Source organism: Myotis davidii, unplaced genomic scaffold, assembly GCF_000327345.1.
Source record: "Myotis davidii unplaced genomic scaffold, ASM32734v1 scaffold425, whole genome shotgun sequence".
NCBI classification, from domain to species: Eukaryota; Metazoa; Chordata; class Mammalia; order Chiroptera; family Vespertilionidae; genus Myotis; species Myotis davidii.
In genome coordinates this window covers 4372802-4378938 of record NW_006296413.1, presented here as the reverse complement: position 1 = coordinate 4378938, position 6137 = coordinate 4372802, and the positions used below count along the sequence as shown (strand labels likewise).

At 55.6% G+C, this 6137-nt stretch overlaps 1 protein-coding gene across 1 annotated transcript in view; it reads left to right on the top strand.

Annotated features, from left to right (window-relative positions):
* Positions 1–6137, top strand: part of LOC102765542 (solute carrier family 22 member 11) — a 26959-nt gene that overhangs the window by 12472 nt on the left and 8350 nt on the right. The window lies entirely within an intron of this gene.

Sequence of the window (6137 nt, the reverse complement as noted above, 5' to 3'; positions counted from 1 at the left end):
CAGGGCAGGGGCCAGGCAGACTTGGGCTCCGATCTCTCCCCACCCCTAGAGGCCGCCTCTGTAACATGGGAGCCATCACGGAACCTGCCCCCCAGGGTGGGCGACGGGGCTGCTGGATCTCAGCACAGACCAGACGCCACCAGATGGAGGGGCCGCCTGCTGTGGGCCGCCCGCTCTGGGCACGCGGGTCAGTCCTGCCCGGGCGCCCGCGCAGGAGGCACGTGGGGGCGAAGTCCGGCCCAGGCCACCGCCCAGCCCTCACCCTAGGGCTGTGTTCATGGAGAAGAGGTGCTTCCACGGCCTCCTGTTCACCTGCGGGCGAGGGAGCGGTGACCGGATGGCCTCACACCCGACACGGGCCTGACGGGGCGGACGGTGGCGTGGAGCTCACACCCTCACCCTGGCCCCGTCTGCACTCAGGTCCTGAGGGAGGGGCCGTGGCTGGTTGGAGTGATGTCACAGGATCCGGGAACTGCCTGGTCCCCCCAGATACGAGGGGTCGCCCGGCCAGGGGACCTTGTCCAGGGAGCAGAGGGGAGAGAAGCGCGCGGTTAGGCCATCGGAGGCCCTCCTGGTTTCACCAGATGTCCCGAAGCCCCCGCCATCGGGCCTTTAGACCTCACACCACAGGCGCCTTTTTGCCGTTTGTCTGTCCCAAGGGGTCACGCTCTTCACATTCACACAGACCCTCCCTGTGCTGGCAGCAGCCCGGGCGTTGAAACTGAGGGTAATTGCACTGACCACCTATGTGGGAGGCGCAGAAACTAACGCCCAGAGACATGGAGTGACATGGCGAACCCCGGCCGTCTCCCAGCCCAGGGCCCCTTCCGGACACCAAGCTCCTGCCTCGCCTGCACCCTTCGTGCCCCGTTATCTGCAGCCTCATCACAAAGCTACGTGCTTCCCTGGGGATCGGACTCTTCAGACAGCTGTCCACTCTCCTTGGCCAACTCAGGGGACCCTCACGTCCCAGGCTCCCCCTCCAGGCTCCCCCTCCCCTCTCCCCTCCGATGCCCCAGACCGATCAAACCCAATTCAAGTCACATCTCCTGTCGCCCAAAGCCCTCCGGCGCCCTGTGATCACGATCTTTCTCCCCCAGCCTTCCTTCACATGTAATAAATTGTAAGTGACTTAAATGACACATCGTCTGTTCTTGGATCGTCATGGAATTAAACTAGAAATCAGTAACAGAGAGAAATCTAAAAACCTCCTTCAAACTAAACAGCACATTTCTAAAAGACCCACAGGTCAGAGAAGACATCACAAAGAAAATTAGAAAATATTTGGAACTGGTTTTAAAATTTTTAATGACACATCAAAAATTGTAGGATGAAATTAAAGCAGTGATTAGAGTAAAATTTATATCATTAAATACCTACATTAAAAAGGAAGAGAGTCTCAAATACATCAGCTTAGGCAATGAGAAGAAAAAAGCAAATTAAACCTAAAGTAAGTCAGAGACCGGAAATAATAAACAGTACAGACCCAAGAAATAGAAAATGATTTTTAAAAAAATCAACCAAACCTGAAGCTGGTTATTTAAGAAGATCAATAAAATCTATAACCTCTAGACACTGATTTGGGAAAAAAAAAAAAAAAGACACACATCATCAGTATCAGAAATGAAAGCGGAAGCATCACCATAAATCCTACAGACATTAAAATGATAAGGGAATAGTGTGAGCAATATTTTATTACCAATTAGACAACTTAGATGAAATTGACACATTTCCTGAAGGATACAAACCACCAAAGCTCACTCAAGAAGAAACAGAACATTGTTAGTCCTGCATCTATTAGAGAAATTGAACTTACGGTTTAAAACTCTCCCACAGAGAAAACTCCAGGCCTTTTTGGTTAATGGGTTCACTGGTTAATTCTGCCAAACATTTAACCAAGAAATACTACCAATTCTACACAAAATCCTCCATGAAATTGAAATAGAACACCTCCAAATTCATACTGTGAGGGCAGCATTACTCTGATATCAAAATCAGAAAACACACACCTCTATATATATAAAAGCCAAGCAACCAGAATGCTGGGACGACTTGCTATGATGTGCACTGCGGCTCGCCAACCTCCCGCGTCCCCCCACCCTCGCTGGCCCAGTCCGATTGGCCCCCATCCGGGCAGGCCAGCCGGACCCCACCTGTGCACCAATTCGTGCTCCGGGCCTCTAGTAAGAAAAGAAAACTACAAGTCAATATCTCTTGCATACATAGACGCACAAATTCTTAACAAATATTTAGGAAATTGAATCCAACAATATATTAAAAAGGGCAACACATCATGACCAAGTGGAGTTTGTCCCAGGAATTCAAAGTTGGTTTAATATTCAAAAATCAAGGCAAACAAATAAAATCGTTAACAAGCCATGAGATCATCTCAATACAAAGAGCATTTCACAGAATTCAGCGTTTAGCCCTTACAAATGGCATTCCGCAAACTAGGAATACAGGGAACTAGCTCCACCTGAGGAAGGGCACCTATGAAAAACCTAGTGGTACACCGTGCTTAATGGTGGAGGATGGCTGCTTTCCAAGATTATAGATGAATCGAGGATGTCCACTTTCGTCACTTCTGTTCAACACTGGTCCTAGTCAGTGCACTTAAGGCAAGAAAAAAATAAGTAAAAGGCATACAGATGAGAAAGGAAGGCAAAGATGTCTTTATTTGCAGATGACATAATTGTGGGAAATACTTAAAAATCTACTAAAATGTTACTAGGAATAATAAAGGAGTTTAGTACGGTTGCAGGATACAAGGTCAATATACAAAAATCTATTGTATTTCTGTATGCTCGTAATAATCAGAAAATGCCACTTAATGGCACGGGCCAGAAAGGCAAGATCCACACATACACTAAAAACTATGGAGTATTGCTGAAAAGGAAAGAAGACCTAAATAAATGGAGAAATATACCATGTTCATAGATTGGAAGACTTATTACCAAGATGTCAACTTTCCACACATGAATTTATAGATTCAATGCAATCCCAGTCAAATGCCAGCCCAGCATGCCTGGTGATACCACGGTGGGTCCTGGGCCTGGCACTGAGGGGGGCAGGATGCCGCAGGAGCCACTCAGGTCTCCTCGGGCTCAGCGGGTGGCGGGGGGCGGAGGGGCCGCTTGCCTAGGTCCCGGAGGAGGCGCCTAATGGAGCTGTGGCTTTTCCAGCCGCTCACGTGCCGTGTGTACAATTTGAAGAGCTGAGAATGGACTTCCTGTCAGAGATACAACTGTCGTGGCTCAGGAAAACCCCTTGGCCAGGCCCCGGGGGGAAGCTGAGACCCTGCGGACACCTGTTTGTGCAGGAGAAAGAGCAACAGAGGAGAGAGAAGGAGCAGGCCTCTGTGGTCGGGAGAGCAGAGGAGAGAGCGGGTGGGGAGGAGGCTGCTGGGGAGCCCGGAGGCTGAAGGCGGCAGCAAGCAGCACTGTGCAGTCCACACAGGCAGGGGTGTTCTCAGGGCCGTGGGCGAAAGCGCCCTTTGTCTCCTTGAGCCTCGAGGACTTAGGCAAACGGCGCATGTGTGTGCGCCTGTGTGTGCACATGTGTGCATGTGTGTGCGCCTGTGTGCATGCGTGCGTGCGCCTGTGTGCATGTGTGCGCCTGTGTGCATGTGTGTGTGTACATGCATGTGTGTGTGTGAATGAAGGCGGGGGCTGACCTTCATGCATATGCATCCAGGATACAGGTGCATCCAGGACAGAAACACAGGGTGGACCACCAGCCCCGTGGCAGACGGCGGGAGGGGACAGGATCCTTCCAGGAGCCGGAGGCCCCCCCTGCACCCTCAGCCCAAACCTTCCTGCGTTTTGCTCCAGCGGCTCAGGTGGGCGTGAGCCTGAAGGCCCAGACCCCAATACCTGCATTCCAGGTCTTCTTTCTCAAAAAAGAAGAAGGATGCTCATTAAAGCCACCAGGCTGCCCGGCTGCTGGCTCAGTGCCTGAGCGGTGATCTACGAACCAGAAGGTTCCAGTTCCGTTCCAAGTCAGGGCACATGCCCAGATTGCAGCTCAGTCCCCAGTGTGGGGCGTGCAGGAGGCAGCCGATCCATGGTTCTCTCTCAGCATTGATTTCTATCTCTCTCTCCTCCCCCCTTGTCTCTGAAATCAATAAAAATACAAAAGAGACATGAGGGGAGATGGTGTGGTGGCAAGGCATAGCGCCCTGCCCAGAGCCAGCCTCGTGCCCCTCAGGGATGAACAGGGGGATGGCATCATTCTGAGAGCGGGCACAGGCGAGCTGCTTGTCAGCTAGACCGGCTGCTCACCGCAAAGGCCGAGACTGGGCCGCGGGCCCAGCCACTGGGCAGAGGCACAGCTCCAGGGAACTGGCCAGGGGCCGGGCGGGGCAGCACCCACATCCGCCTTGTGAAAATGTTAACAGGTGCCAGCTGGGCGCTGTCAGCTGCGGGCAAGGCCCTCACCAGGCGGGCGGGCAAAGTCCTGCTCCCGGAGCAGCTGAGTTCCGACAAGTCTGTTTCCAGCGGCTGGTGAGCATCTCGGTTGAATTTTAACATGAAAATCGCGTTGACACACAAGGAGAGCGAAGTCCCTGTGGTGAAGGGAGGCCAGGCGAGCGGGAGGCGCCAGCACACGGAAAGGAAGGAGCCAGCGGCTGCCCAGCGCCTCCTGGTCTCCTTGACCTACTTAGCGAAGATTTGTTCAGGGGCCAGAGGCAGCTGGGGCGGGGGCTCCTGGGAAGCCGGAAACGGCGAAACGAGCGTGGCTGTGGCCGGGGCTGCAGCAGCTCACACGAGGGGCCAGTTAAAGGCACCATGCACTCAGCCCCCAGCCTGGGCCCCTGTGATCCACTCAGCCCCAGCCTGGGCCCTGTGATCCACTCAGCCCCCAGCCTGGGCCCTGCCTGAGACGGTGCGGAGCCAGCAGCCCTGGGACCAGCGGCTTTGAGGCCACGGGGAGATGCATTTCCATGGAGCCAAAGCCCGGACAGCTCTGGCGTGATGCCAGGGCAGGAAGTAGGTTCTGTTGACGAGTGCCCGCTGGGTCCACACGCAGCGCCGCAGAAGTGGGAACGGGTGACCCCAGACGTTAGCGGGGGGCGGGGGGGACGGACGGGGACTTCTTTTCCGTGGGGAAACCTTTCACGGGGCCTTTGGCGACACGGAGGGAGAGCCAGGCGCTGTCCAGGGTGGGAGGAGGCCTGTGCTCAGAGCAGGGCCCGGGCAGGGGAGAGGCCATGCCGGCTTCGTGGTCTCTGAATCTGGGCTCCCAGGGCCTCGACTTTCTCATCTATAAAATGGGCATTGTAGCCCTGCTTTGTGATGTGTTTCATGCTAAGAAGACACGGTTCTCTGAGGGGCTTCACCTTCCCCGGCTGCCGGTGTAAAGTAAGGACATTAACCGTGTCCCGGGGTCTGGGGACCCCAGAGTCTTGAGCAAACTGAGCTGGCTGTGGCTGCCGCCGCCTCCGGCCGGCTGCCTGGATTCCGCCTGCCCTGCTGGCCCCCCAGGGACTTGTCTGAGTCACTGACAGTCCTCACTCCGCAGGCCTGGCCTGGGGCCAGCGGCAGCTGCTGTCGCCACAGGACACGGGGGTGGGGAGGCATCGCGATCCGGCCGGGAGATGCCACTGTGTGCCCAGGTCCAGAGAGAAAGGAGACCTGGCCACGCCGACAAGCAGCTCACCTGCGTCCGCTCTCAGAATGATGTCATCCCGCTGCTAATCCTGATGGCACAAGGCTGGCTCTGGGGGCGCTCAGCCTGGCCGCACCACCTCCCTCAGCCAGACGCCCGGGAGGAGAGCTGCCCCAATCGTCACGGACTCTCCGTGAGCAGAGAATAGCTTCTGTCGTGCGGGAGCCACTGTGCGCTTGGGGCTCGGGTGTGATGGCAGCCGGCCATCCCCTAATTAATCAAACCCTGTCCCGTTCAGGTACCACTGCTCACCTTCCTGCCCTCAGCTCCCTGCAGGGGTTGTCCGCAGCCACTGTCTCCACCTCCTGCGTCCAGTTCTCCGACCACCCCATGCCCACCTTGACCCCACGGTGCGCAGCAAGCCTGCCAGCTGCGGGCACGTCCGCCTGCCGACCTGAGGCCACCCTCAGCTCCAGGTCTCCCCACTTCCCACCCTCAGCTGCCGGCCTCACCCCCCACCCACCTCCACG